Here is a 15,533-nt window from a genome sequence, read left to right as displayed (position 1 = left end):
CAGTGGCTTAATTACTCTGACCTAATAATGTTATGGTAGAAGCCAATATCCTGTAACCTGGTTGCTAGAAAGTTTGTAAAACCAAAGGTAATTGGAGTAGGATATGTTCTTATGTTGATCAAGATAACATAAATATGAAGTAAAGATGAAACACCATCCACAAATAAGTCACATGACTGACAAATTGTAGTAAGAAACCCTATTGTACATATGGTGAAGACAGTAACAAGTTGCATCTTAAAACTTGATTTGCAATGAACATAGCAGTGTAAAACAATGCAAAACAAAAATTGAGGCCAATTATCACTACACTTGTAAACAGAAACATGTTAGCTTGATAATAGGAAATAATTAAACAATATTATTTAATGCCATTGTTTTTCTTTCTAAGATCAGCTTTGGAGGGATTCCTGAGCATGGGAATTCATCGACATTTCCACACAAGAATTTTGATGGATGTTTTGAAAATCTCTTCTATAATGGAGTGGATATCACTCATCTGTCCAAGAAACACAGTTCACGGATTCTCTTCATGGTAAGCAGGCCTAAATATGAGATTAATAGAAAACCTGCAATTGGATTTATTAATTTAGTTTTTTACATGTTTTTCCTAAAGGTACAAATCATGTATAGTTTACATTTATGCTTTATTTTTGTTTTTTGTATATGTAGTGCTGGGCTTGAATTCAGGGTCGCATACTTGCTAGGCAGATGCTCTCACACTTGAATCATGCCTCCTCATTTTTTTTGCCAGTCCTAGGGCTTGAACTCAGAGCCTGAGTGTTGTCCTTGGGTTTTCTGAAGGCTAGAGCTCTACCACTTGAGCCACAGCACTATTTTCAGATTTGTCTATGTATTTGGTACTGAGGAATTGCACCCAGGTCTTCATGCATGCTAGGTAAGCACTCTACCACTAGGCCAGACTCCCAGTCCCTTAGTTACTTTTTTGAATATAGTTTCTTATTTTTGCATGGGACAGCCAGTCGTGGTCCACAATCCTCCTGCTTACTCTCCTATACACCTGGGATTACAGATGTGAACCCACACTCAGCTTGTTTGTTAAATGATGTTCTTACTAAGGTTTTGCCCAGGGTAGTCTTCAAACACGATACTCTTAAAGTATATATCCCGAATAGCTAAGAGTACAGATATGTGCTTCCACACCCAGACATCTAACCAAAGTCTTCTAGTCATTCCACTTTCTCAGCAAATTATTATATGTGCAATAATACATTGCCATGAACTCGAGACTGTTGAGCGGTCTCTGGAACTTAATCTTCGTAACTGGGACATTCAGTTAGTTTTACACTGATTCCATTTCCACTTCTTCCAACTTCTGATAGTTAGAATTTTTCTCTCAGCTGTGGTGAATTTGATTGCATCTCACATATGTGGAATTCTGCCTTATTTGTTCTGTGAATAACTCCTTTCCTTCCGGTTGAGCCTCACATGGGATTGTCTTCTTCTTCAAAGTGGAATCCAGTTTCATTGTGTGCGTGCACCAGATTCCTACAATTAACATAGGGAGAGGGATTGTATGAATCATTGTATCCATCATGTATGGAATTACTCTATCACTCTTCCCTGTGCCCTTTAGATCATGAATGTCATAGTTTGTAATGTTTTATACAGTGGATCCATGATTATATTTTGCATAGTTTTTAAAAAGTTATTTCTTATACCAGAATTGAAAATGATTTTTACAGTACTACTGCATTTTCCTATTTTTGACAATTTTCTTGTCAATTTATGAGGAAACTTTATATTAGATAATGATTTGTCATTTATGGTCCAAATATTCTGGATTTGTCAATCGTATGAGAAGTATTTTAGGATATATTGGGGTATAACTGTTCTTATTTGTATATAGCTAATAAGGCTGTATACGTTTTATAATTCTGGAGTTTTCCATCTTCTCTCAGAAAGATTGTGAAACCCTAAGGTTCATGTGGCCTTAAGTATTTTACTGTAAAACAAGTTGATTTTGCTGATTTAATTTCTTTACGCTTTATGCTTTATATTACATATGATACAGATCAATTTCTATATTCTGCTTTATGATTTTTGTATATACAGATGTCAGATATGATATGATTATGATAACTTTGCAATCTTTTAAGTTCTTGGGGTTTTCTGGTCATATTTTAGAGCAGGTTGGTAATTCTGAGGCATGTCCTCTTCCATCTGAAAAATTAAAAATCTACCCAGTTCTGGGAAATGTTCTTTTAGAGGACTTCATTGGAAATTCATTCATCTTTTTCCTTTGGAAATACTATGAATAAAAAGAAATTTGCTTCTAGAACAAGACAGTCCAAGCCACAATAATATGAAAATAAAAGCTTCTGGTGAAGCTGAAGATAAGACCCCAGGCTGCATGACCTCCTGGGTAATGAGGGTTGCCCGGGAGGGGCTGCCTGAGTGGTAGGGTAGGGAGACTCTGGACCTTCTGCCATGCCATCAGCTTTTTCTTGAGATATTTCACTTCCTACCCGAGAAGATGTACCTCTTGTTTGAATGATGAAGTCATGATATAGTGCAGGTAAGGAGCAGTTCCTGAAGTAGGTGATCCTGGTTTGTTTCCTGTGCCTAAGGAGAGCTAGAACCTCAAGAAAGGAGCTCTGTGGATCTATCATCTCCAAACCAGCACTGGGTCTGTGAAAGGGACCAAAAAACAAAGGAGATGGAAACATCTAAGATTCAGAAACAGGTTTGAAGGAGAGATGCCTTGGATTCAAGTTCACCTTTTCAAATAGTCTTGTGCTAGAAAGTGATCAGAAGCTTTCAGCCTTGGAGAACAGTTATCACAATGAGATGTCAGTTGTGCTCTTCCTAAAGTCCTCTTTCACTGTGTTCTTAGGGAAACGTGTCATTCTCCTGTTCACAACCTCAAACTGTCCCTGTGACTTTTCTGAGCTCCAGAAGTTACCTGGCTCTGCCCCACACCATTGGAGAGGACATGGTGGCCATAGCTTTCCAGTTCCGGACATGGAACAGCTCAGGGATGTTGCTGACAAGTCAGTTAGCTCATAGGTCAGGAGATCTTGTTCTTGTTCTCAGTGATGGGAAACTCAAGCTGAATGTCTCCCCACGTGGACATCCAGTGAAAACCATCATCGCAGGTGAGATACCACATGAACTCTGCATAGTCATATCATTCTCATCTTCTGTCCTAAGATTTGTAACTGTTACAATAGACGAAACACTAAATATGATACTCATATTCCTTTTTCCTTCTAAATGGGCAATTCTATGTGACTCATATATGAGTGCAGAAGCTTAGTTACATGTAAACATAATTGTTAGAGTTCAAAATGAGACACTTAATTTGTGTAGGCTCTTGTTTGATAAATGTGAAACACCTGAAGATGCAGGCCTGACTGTAGGGACTCTTGAACATCATCTCTTTATATCCTCACTAGTGTTCATACTACGGACAGTATGGGACATAGGACTCAAGGCTAGTACTCTTAACACTTTGGTGCATAGTTCCTCTTCTAGCTTTTGGTGGCTAATTGGAGATAAGAGCCTCACAGGCCTTCAGACTTACTTTCCTTCCCTGGCTGGCTTTGAACCATGATCCTCAGATCTCAGCCTCCAGATTAGCTAGGATTACAGCCACACCAACATCTGGCTTAACATTTTTATTTGAACATTTATAAGAACCACACAGGCCAGTCCAGAGCCGTGGATGAAAGTCAGGGATTCCACACATCTATCCCCTGTCCTGACTCACATGAAAAACAACTTCTTAGATAAAAATTACTAGTACACAAACAAGGATACTTACTTTTTTGCCTTCTTAGAGCACACAACACCAGGGAAAAACATTCTACAAGTCTCTGTGTGTCCTCAGATGATATCCTTACCCAGTTGACCCAATGGACTTTAAGTGTATTGTGTGGGCTTTGCAGACAGGCTTGCCACGTACCTGCTGTCACTGTTTGCCACTTATCTGCACCCCCCCACCTCTTGGGGGACATGTGTAGGTCAGCGGAATTCTGAGTCATTGGTTTTGGTTATCAGCAGGGGGTGGATTGAATGATGGTCAGTGGCACTCAGTGTCCTTATCTGCTAATGGGAGTCAGCTGAGCATGAAGCTGGACGGCGATGCAGCCCCTGCCCTTCATGCCCTGCGTGGATGGATGGGCCCCAGTGATTCCTACTATTTTGGAGGTAAGTGAAAGGCACGGGAAATATTCGAATCAACTTTATCTTTTCAGATCCTATATTTTATAGCAACTGGTATTTTTAAATGAAATTAAAACTGATGTTAAAGAATTACTTTTCGCTTCATTGATAATCACTTGGCAGTGGCGAGTGGGCACAGCAATCTTTACCTAAAATGACAGTCTGTATGTTCGGCCTTACTAATGAAATGGTTTTGAACCTCCTCCATAGCACTTATCCTCAATTCTACAGCTTCACGTTGACCTCCTGAAGAAATACTGATGCCTGAACTCTACCTTCAGGGATTCATATGTAACTGGTCCAGATTATTGCCATGTGCAGGCATTACTGAAGGCCACTGTTTTCCATTTCTAATTTTTATGATGCTGTTACAGAGAACTTCCCTGATACTTTTTTTCCAGTCCTGGGCCTTGAACTCAGGGCCTGCGCACTGTCCTTGGGCTTTATCAAGGCTAGAGCTCTACCACTTGAGCCACAGCACCATTTCTGGCTTTTTTTCCTTGTATGTGGTACCGAGGACTCGAACCTGGGTCTTGTGCAAGCTAGGCAAGTACTCTACTACCACTAGGCCAACCTCCCAGCCCACCCTGATACTAAATAACCCTTACCATCTTAATTACTGGTGTTTTTGCTGAATATGGATGTCATTTTAGTCTGGATGTTGGCAGCAACTCTACTTTGAGTTCAGCTACTCAAAACATAACTTCCAGCCAGTAGGTTTAGCTGCACCTGGGAGCTGGTTAGAGATGCTGCCTCTAACCCCTCATCATCTTCACAGAACCAAGACTTCAGTATTTGTAGTGTTGGAAAGGAAAGAATCATTCTACTCCCATTGTCTACACATAAAAGCATTATATATACAGGGGAGGAAGAAGATTTGATTGTCTATTAATACATTTTTTTCTGCTCTACTTCTACTAAGCAATGCATTTTACTATGACAATTGACCATCTCCTCTGGTATCTAGTAAATGAAGCTTTGCTTGCTCAGTGGATCTTTGGTTTTAGTTCAGCCAGGGAGTAGGAGCCTCTAAGGATCATGAATTTCTCTGTCTTTGGGGCAGTCAAGTAGAAATATAGGCCTGTGAATAATAAGACATGCTTGATCTTGACTAAGCCCTTCTGATATTATTCTTGTTTTGCACTTCATTTTTGTTTCTCTCTAAAATCTTGGCAGAGATAGATTTATAACCCAACTAGAAAATACAAGCACTCACTATGAATTGGCAACAAGTACATAAATCATGAATCAGATTGTTAATTTCTTAAGTCCCTGGAGTGGCCAACTCATTTCAGAGATTGTATTGCTTGCTCTAGTTGTTTGTTGAACATGGTGCATACCTGACTCTCCAGAGATTTTTAATCTTTGCTACTTATCATAGATTTTTATAGCTCTGATGAAAAATAGAGAATTTTTCCAAGAGTAGTAGCTGAAAATATAAAAGATACTGAAGCACCAAGAGTGTTACCTTTTTTGTTTTTGCCAGTCCTGGGCTTGAGCTCAGGGCCTGAGCACCGTCCTTGGACTTTCTCAAGGCTAGAGCTCTACCACTTGAGCCTTAACACCACTTCCGGCTTTTTTCTATGTATGTGGTACCGAGGAATCAAACCCGGATCTTCATGCATGCTAGGCAAGCACTCTACCACTAGGCCAAACTCCTGGCTCATGTTACCTGTTTTTGTTTTTGTTTTTTTTGCCAGTCCTGGCATTTGAACTCAGGGTCTGGGCACTGTCCTTGGGCTTCCTCAAGGCTAGTGCTCTACCACTTGAGCCACAGCACCACTTCTGGTTTTTTCTTTGTATGTGACACCAAGGACTCGAACTCAGGGATTCGTGCATACCAGGCAAGCACTCTACCACTAGGCCATGCTCCTTGCCCCCCAAAAGGTAAAAGAAGAAGAAAGAAATTCTTTCTTTGCTGTTTAATGATACAAAACAAAATATGCTGGAGAAAAATGTTTTTCAAATCTCGTTTACATTTTAACATTCTACATGTTCTGAATATGCCATGTCACATGAACACGGCTGCTGTGAAAGGAATCATTACCAGGAAATAGGCCATATGCATGTAATTTAAAAATCACCATTTGTTTCCTGAAGTGATGTTTGTGGGCTCACTCACAGTTATTGTTACAATACCTCCGGAGCTTCTCAGCCCCCGGAGAACTAGTATTCTGAACCTTTAACTAATTTATCTTTCATAATGCTCTATACATTTATTATTTATAGAAGTAATATTAAATATGTGCTGTTTGTGTTATCTTGATGATTGGGTTACAGTTCCCAGGTCCAGACTTTGAGGAGTCCCAGATTAGGTCTTCCACCTTCTATCCCCATATGCTGAATAAAAAGACATGGGGAAGGGCAGAGAAAGGAGATTACATGGTGGCTAATAGAGAAAATTGGAGGCATGGATGAGAAAGGTATGTGTAGTTAAAACCAGTTTTAATATGCAACTTCACCATAAAGGCAAAATGTGTATTTCTTATTATTACAGTTAGTGTGACTATAAACTTAGGCCAAATCACAACATTTTTGAGACAGAGAGATGATAACCAGTAATAATGACAGGGCAGCAGGCATAAATCAGCACTATCTGGCCACAGGATCTACCTATATGATATCTTCAGTATTTTAGCCCAGCAGTCCCAGAGTGTGGCTTTCTTCTTGTGAGAGAGGTCCACTGGTACATTTACAATGTTTTATGGGTCAAAATAGAAATTTATGAACTCTGTTAGTTAGGTGTCTTTTGCGCAATTTGGGCCTGTTCTATTATCTATTTTATTTTAAATTAATTTTAGGAGTTGTTCTAGGAGCAGTTTCACTGACACTTCCCTTATAGTGTGGGCTTTTGTTCTGGTCATGCTTGTGGATTGTCCTCTGCCTGTGTCTTAATATTTAGGCTGTCCAGAAAACGCCTCTGGCTCTGGATGCCGGAGCTCCCTGGGCGGGTTCCAGGGCTGTCTGAGACTCATCTCTATTGGTGACAAAGCGGTCGATCCTATCTCTATACAGCAGGGAGCAGTAGGGAGTTTCAGTGATCTTCAGATAGATTCCTGTGGCATTATAGACAGGTAAGTAAGCCATTCAGGTTCAGAATGCTGCCATGTCTGAATTCAATTTTTAATCTACTTAGTTAGTTCATAAACACATGAACAGCTGGATAAGTGTATCCCTTCTTTCCTCTGTTTCTGCTATGCCAAATAAGGAAGTACATTCACACTGTTAGTTCTCCATTACTGTAATGAGATACTATTCCTGAGCTAATCCATTTATAAAGACAAAAGATTTATTTTGGAGATTTCAATCTGGAGTCTCTTGGTACAGTTGCTCTGAGGTCTTTGGTGAAACAGCAAAACAGCATGCCTTGAGTATCTCATCCTTAGAATCATGAACAGCAAGAGACTGGATCCCACCCCACTCTGCAGGACACATTCCCTGAAAATCCCTGACTAGGCCCAGGCCTTCAAACTTTCCTCACCTCCTTCTGCAGTCATCAGGCTCAGGTCTTTGAAGCACTGGACAGTGGAGTACTTTAAGATCTAAACATTGATCATGGAAAACTAATGTACTGTTTTGATTTTATGTTAATATTGTGCCTTGCAAATTATAATATTTTCTTGGAAGACAAAGTCATGAATTTTCCATTTCTATGCCTTTAAGCAACCTAGTTTTTGTAAAATACCAGCCATCCTGTGTACTTACTGATGCAAATCGTGTTTCTAACAGTTGTATTCCACAGGTTAGGAAAATGGATGTCCTCTGTGTCCTCAATGGAATAGGGATAGAGAAATGATAGAAAACAGCTAAGCTAGGCTAGACCTAAACAGGGATGAAATGACTGGCACTAAATGGCTTTCTAGAGTTCTCTGTGCTATTTTGTTGTGTTTTATGTTTTTTTCTGTTCCTTTCACAGCTATGCTAGTAGAATGACCGAGGAGGCATGAGAACTGTGTGTTTAGTGTCTGCTCTGTAGTTAAGTTGGACATGACTAATAGGAACCTTATGACCAAGCTAAGCCTACTAGGAAGATTTTTTAATATCCTTTCAACATTGGCTATTTTAAAACTGACAGTCTTCTAGAATCAGTAAGAAATTTAAAATCGAATATATATTTCTTTTTTTAAAAGGTAAAATCATGTTTACTCGTTTTTAGTTATTATCGGTAGCTGACATTTTCCACTTTTCTATATGTATATATGTATATGCATATGTAATTACATTTGCATGTATACACATAATACAGGTGTAGATAGATATACACATATCTGTATACACATATGCATAATACATACACACACATATAGCTTTCAAAGAGCAAAGCTAAAGGCTCCAACAATTTCAATAGGAGTATAATCTGTACAGTATTAGAGGGAAGATGTTAAAACAGGCCAGGTGGTCCTTTCCCCAACTTTACCTGCCTTCCCTTGATATTTTTTGCTTTGTTTTATTTCTATGTACCGATGACTCACTGATTAGTCTCCAGGCAGCAGGACAGAAGAGAACAGGTGCTCCCTGGATAGCTTTGCCCCGTGGTGGTCATTCTCCTCTGTCACTCATTTTGCTCCTGGGAATCTCTCATTTTGAATAAAATTTTAGAATTACATAAATTTCCCATTCACTTTGGGCTTGCTTATAGATGGCTTGGTATGGGCATTCATACCTTTGTGTTAGTGAGCAAGAGAGCAGCCTTTTGTTCTATATTATTCTAAATTTGGTTGTCCAGTGCTTAATTATATATAATGTGATGAGTTTTAGGGTTTTTTTTCCTAACAGTTGTTGTGAAAGCCATTTGAATGATGAATTGGAGCACAAAGGAATAAGGATCAATCCAAATCCTTTATAAGGCTGCATTTACCTGAGTGAATTTGTGTGAACTGAAAATCCTGATAGACATGATAAGAATGAAAACCAGTAGCCTGGGAAGTACTAGGGAATTAGAAAATAACATATATAGCAGGCTGATGTGTTTTTAAGCTAAGTTATTTCCTGGAACATATGTGCCAAAAACATATTTGAGCTTTTTACAAAAGAATGTTGTCCTTCTTGTGTCTGATTACTAAACATTGTGTTGTGGTTGTGGATGTTGTTGCAAGGCCCTCTTGGTCAAAGCTGGTCACATCGTCTGTTTTTGTGATGATGCCGGTGCTGGACCTGAGAGAGAGGAGTTCTGCCGTATCACATGATGAGGGCCCTAGGCAGGAGGGAAACGTAACTCTGTGTCTATCTGAGGTCATTGAAAGCTACTATTACCCTTCATATATGTGCAACAAAGCTGTAGGCTTTTTGGTGAAAAATGAACAGAACTAATACAAGGAGAAGTATTGAAAATATACCTATCACAAATGTTACATTTAACCAAGCTTTCTAACCTTGGTTATGTGTTATATTCACAGACCAAAGGGCAGACCCAACTGCCTCTGTCCTGTTGGGTTATTTCTATTTACTGTTGTCCTTCATCTTTCTTGTAACAAACCAGCATGACAAGCACATTTTATTGTGACTGCATTTGAAAGACAGCAGTGTTTATCTGTCTTCCTTTAGGTGTTTGCCCAGCTATTGTGAACATGGGGGTAAATGTTCCCAGTCGTGGGCTACCTTCTCCTGGGACTGCACCCATACTGGCTACACAGGAGCCACCTGCCATTCCTGTAAGAGGCATATGGCACTTTGGTTACTGTTCTCTTTCCTATTGCCTGTCATTCTGTAGTACATATGTCTGTGTTTTAACTAAATGACATAAAAAACAAGAAAATATGGTATTTTAGAAATCAATGTTTCTTCCCTTTCCCTCTCTCCCTCCCTTCCCTTCATTATCTATTTTTGTACTGGTACTAGAGATTGTGTTTTGCGCCTCCTATTTCTTACTAAGTCCGTTAGCATTCTACCATTTGAGTCACACTTCTACTTCTGGCTTTTCTCTGGTTAACTTGAAATGAGAGTCTTGAGGATTTGTCTACCAGAGCTGGTTTTGAAGTATGATCCTCCTATCTCAGCCTCTTGAGTAGCTAGAATTATGGGCATGAGCCACCAGTGCCCAGCTAAAGATTCATCTTTGTCTGGCATGGGTTTTTTTTTTGGGTAGTCCTGGGGCTTGAACTCATGGCCTGAGCACTACCTTGGGCTTTCTCAAGGCTAGAGCTCTACCACTTGAGCCACAGTACCACTTCTAGCTTTTTCTATATAAGATACCAAGGATTCAAACCTGGGTCTTCATGCATACTAGGCAAGCATTCTAGCACTAGGCCAAACTCCTGGCCCCAATGTCTGGCATGTTTTTTTTTCTTTCCATATTTTTTTTATTGTAATTAGTAAAAGGGTTACATGATATTTGCCAGATAGAAGGTGCATTAATTCACATACATTGATACCCTTTCACATGTCTTGGTACCCATTTCCCTCCCCCCCCACACCCCCCACCCGTCTTGGTTTTCCCCCCTTCCCTATCAAATTTCAAATATCCAAATACAAATAAATTCAATATATCAGATAACAAAGTGAGATACTATACCAATATGAGATAACCAAGGGACAGCAAAGGAGATGAGAGACAACATAGTACATTAAGGACAACAATCATTCATTATATGGCTTTTGTTTCAATATCCTGGAGGTCCTTTCAATTAGCTTCACATTATATGGCCTTATGTATCAAGATTTTGCTCTACTGCAAATCTCTGCTAGTAGAGCCCAAGGTTTCTACTGATTATGACGAATGAGGGAAACCATTGAGCCTAAGTTCCTTTGAGTCTGGCTTACTTCACTTAATAGGATTTTTTCTAAGTCTTTCCATTTCCTAACAAATGGGGCGATGTCATTCTTTTTGACAGCAGCATAGAATTCCATTGTGTACAAATACCACAACTTGTTGATCCACTCATCAACTGAGGGACATCTAGATTGGTTCCATATCTTTGCTATGGTGAATAGTGCTGCAATGAACATTGTTGTGCTAGTGGGTTTAGTATGTCCTTGTTTCTGGATGGTTGGGTAAATGTCTGGCATGTTTTTAAACTAATTTTATTTTCAAATAATGTGAAAGCAGGTTGCAATAATATATAATACAAAATATAGAACACCAAAGAAAAAGAACAGGTAAAGGGAAAATGAGCTATAGCAAAAAAAAAAAAAAGCTCTGAATTTTTGTCTTCCAAAGTAAAATGATGTGTGAGCAGCTAGGTACTATCCTAGTAGCAGTTCTAGATAGCAAGAAACCAGGTAAAGTTTCAGGTCTTGTTTAACCTAGGTGCTGGTAGTGATGATAAGAATTAACATATGCTGAGAAGTTTCAGTATGTCTGCAGGATTCTAGTTCTTGGCATGTTTTAGCTTCATAAATCCTTAAAACTCAAAAGAGAGAAGAGTTACTACCTACGCTGTGCTTGAGGGAGGAGGAAGCTGAAGCAGCTGCTCTGGGTATTGCAGCTTGATCACAAAACCAGAGCCAGGGCTGTCAGGGACCAGGCTACTGGTCAATGTTCAAACTAACAAGACTTTATTCACAACTAGTCACTAGCAAGTATGAGCAATGTGACACCGAAGTCCTGCTCTTATAAGGACCAGCACCTCTTCTCTCCCTGCATCTTTAGAGGAAGAACTTTATGTGTCGGCTTTCTTTAGTTTCTTCTCCTAGGGAAATATATTGCATCTTCAAGAATGTGAGTTAATTTTAGTCCACATAAACTGAAGTCAAAGAAGAGCATGGATAGTCATAAGTCATAGTCAGAAAAAGTCATAGTCACTTTTTTTTTTTTTGGCACAGAATCCCAGGACAGCTAGTATGGGTTTTGGGAAGACATCCCAGAGTCTCCAGTGATGTGGGTTCCATGAGAAGCCCTCGGCAGACTAGAGGGAGCAACTTATCCACTAAACACATCAGGAGCAGCTTTCCGCCATCCCCAGTCAGAATTTACCATGTAAATCTTTTTTTTTGGAAGAGACTGGACTTCACAGAAACCTTAGGGTAAAGATTTGGCCAAAGTCTAAGCAGCAGGGCTATATATTATCCCAATTTATGGTTTTCATGCAGATGTCTCTTAATATCTAACTGTGCTTCAGAACTTCAGCTGCCTGATGTGATGTGGGGAAGCTGAGACTCAGGCAGAACAGTGCAGCATGGCATCATGTGGTGGGGAGATGGGATATTGCGTAGTTAACAGTGGAGCCATCCATCCAATGATGGCTTCTGTATGACCAATGGTGTTCTCTGCAGCTCTATATGAGCAGTCTTGTGAAGCCCATAAATACCGAGAAGACTCTTCAGGACTCTACTACATTGACTCAGATGGAAGTGGTCCCCTGGGACCAGCTCTGGTGTACTGCAACATGACAGGTTAGCTAATAAGCTATGCTACAATAGTTAAATTCCTGTAAGGCGTGCTGTGTGCAGCAGCAAAATGATGGTTATCTTGGTTCTATTTGATAGAAGAAATGCAAAGGGTACACAGAATAAATAATTATAAACACTAACGCCAAGCTTATTTGTTTATTTGTTGTTCTGTGAAATCGTTGTAATGCAGTTACATTTCCCCTGTAATACAATTACAGGGAAAATGTCATTAAAAAAATAACCTATACACTTAAGCTTCTATAGAAATTCCAACAGCCTCCCTCAGGATCTGTTTTCTGGTATCCTGAATAAAAAATGGGCACCAATCCTCATCACTCAGTTTGCCCTATTCTTGCTAGTTTTCCTGAGTTTTGTGATAGTACCCTTCATAGAGTTTCAATCAGTATTCTTCCACCACCTCTTGGAGTTCTTGTCCCTGGATCTGTGTTTGGATGGGGTACATTAAGACTCTGTGTGCAGGGGAGCTGTTAGATGTGACCCTTGATGCACACATGGTATAGAAGAAGAGTCAGGCAAAATATACCAGTTCGGGTGGAGGAATCACAAAAGGCAGTATGGTTTTCTTCACTTATAAACATTGTGAAATATGTTTTAATTAACACCATTTCTTTCCTAAAGGCCTCCCCACAGGCAATCGATTTAACAGAAGTATGTCGAAATCTGTCAGCAGAACTTCCAAAGATTCAGTAGTAGTGGTTATTGCCAGAAATACTTAATTAGATGCACAAATGTCCACATTGTTTCACTATCTTAACTATAAATGAGTGGCTGTCACCCCACTACTCAATATTTTAGCACTGGTACCAGTGCTTCACAAATGTATTCCTAGTGAATCAGGAGGCTACATCTGAGGATCAAGATTCAAAGCCAGCCAGGGCAGGAAAGTTTTTGAGAGTTTTATCTCCAGTTAACCAGCAGAAAACCAGAAGTGGAGCTGTGGCACCATAATAGAGCACCATTCTTGAGCAAAAAAGCTAAGGGACTGTGCCCACGCCCCAAGTTCAGGCCATCATTTGGGCTCCCTTCAAAAGGGCTGGATATGTTACTCATTAGTGAAATGCTTAATTAGCATGCATGAAGCCTTGGTTTGAATTTGAGTCCCTTCTACCACAAATGCATAATATATACGTATATTTATATATATACATAAAATTATATAATATAATACAACCACTATATTAATGCAATAAATATATTTATATTACATGTAATATACAATAAATAACAGTATATATGATTATGTATTATAGAAATATATACTTTATATTTCTATATACACATATATATTTATATAAATATAAATGTATAACTATACTATACATATATAGATAAATATATGGTAAACTATAATTATCTATTACATCAATACAATTATATATAATATATAATTTTTCATAATTATGTAGGACTCAGCCTTCTGAATAGCTAGGATTATAGAAGGGAACAATAGGCTCATATCTATTTCTATGTTTTTTAACCAATTCAAATGAGAGATGTTTCTCTTAACCATTTCAACCTAGTTTTGATATCCTTTCTTTGTTCCAACCCAATTTCTGCCCACCAGATACTGTGTGGACCTCAGTACAGCATAATGGATCCCACTTAGTCAGAGCCAAAGACTCACAGGGAGATAGCCTACAGCTAGTGCATTTTAACTATAGGGCCAGCATGGACCAGCTGCAGGCCATAGTCAACCATGCAGGAACTGACTTTCCCCTGCAAGAAGCCCAGGTTCTCAGAGCACCATGGTAAGCAATGAGCCTTTGATTTTTTCTCCCGGGTAACTGACCTGCCAGACTTCCCTCAAGTCCTGGGACGAAGCTGGACCCCGCACCCTGGCGCCTCAGCGGCTCCGCCTCCCTGCCCTCCCCGGCCCCCTCCGCACCGCGCTCCTACCTCAGTCCTGGACCCCAACTCGCGCCCCTGAGCTCCGAGCCCCTGCGGCCTCACCGCCAGGGCCCGCGCCCACCTCCTCAGACCGGAGGGGTCCTCGCGACCCCAGGACCGCACATCAGCCCGCCCGTGCCGGACACCTACTCACCGTTCAGAGAGACGAGCGCCGTCACCCCTCAACCGGCCGTTGAAGCACCTCCAGCGGGCTTTCCGGAAGGTACTGCCGCCGCCGCCTCCACAGCCGCCTCCACCGCCCCCGCCGCTGCCACTGCCTCTGCCTCTGCGCTCCTTTCAGCGTCAACTCGCGCCTGCGCGTGGCGCCCCCTCCCGACGAATGGCAGGAAGAACCATAGAGGCACCTCGGTGAACGGGAGGAGGGGCCTGGGAGGGAGACCAGAGAGAGAGCCGGCTAGCTCGCCTCGAAACCTTGACTGCCCCTTGCGGTCGGAGGAGAAAAGAAACCCAGGACCGCAAGGATCCACTCAGGGAAATCGTGTGTGCGCGCGTGCGTGTGCCTTGAGAGGTAAGAAACACGGGTCGTATGGGCAAACAGCTTCTGGGTGGCTAGGATTACAGCAGTGGGTCACTGCACCTGGCATGTTATTCTTTTTAGTTAAGATTTCATTTATGTATCACGGCTGGGAGTTGGCTTAGTGGTAGAGTGCTTGCCTAGCATGCATGAAGACCCGGGTTCGATTCCTTGGTACCATATACATAGAAAAAAGCCCGAAGTGGTGCTGTGGCTCTAGTGCTAGGGCACTGGCCTTGAGAAAACCCAAGGGCAGTGTTCAGGCTCTAAGTTCAAGCCCCAGGACTGGCAAAAAAATAAAAAAGAGTTAATTTATTAGTATTGAAGGGAATGTGTTTTATCTTGCCAGAGAGAGAGGGGGGGGAGGGGGAGAGAGACAGGGAGAGGGAGAGAACATTTCTTGTTCCCTGTGCTGGAAATGGAAATAAAGACTCCCAACCATTGTAGAGCAGTTGGACTGTTTCCATAACGTTCTGTTTTCTAAAAAAAATTTAAGTATAACAGTGATATTCACATGACAATATGTTGGAAATGAACTTTACAACTTGGATGGTGGGGGGAGGAAAAGTGAAAG

General features: G+C 40.6%; 1 long non-coding RNA gene across 1 annotated transcript in view; it reads right to left on the bottom strand.

Moving 5' to 3' along the window:
• LOC150065233 (uncharacterized) overlaps positions 1-14,657 on the bottom strand; it is a 256,479-nt gene extending 241,822 nt beyond the window's left edge. Inside the window, exon 1 of the long non-coding RNA XR_016534934.1 lies at positions 14,579-14,657. This is a non-coding gene — a long non-coding RNA (uncharacterized LOC150065233). The remainder of the gene's footprint in view (positions 1-14,578) is intronic.
• Positions 14,658-15,533: the final 876 nt, after the last annotated feature.

The sequence above is a fragment of the Megascapheus bottae genome, chromosome 3 (genome assembly GCF_031878675.1).
Source record: "Megascapheus bottae isolate mThoBot1 chromosome 3, mThoBot2.hap1, whole genome shotgun sequence".
In the NCBI taxonomy this organism is placed as follows: Eukaryota; Metazoa; Chordata; class Mammalia; order Rodentia; family Geomyidae; genus Megascapheus; species Megascapheus bottae.
This window is presented reverse-complemented; position numbering and strand designations above follow the sequence as displayed.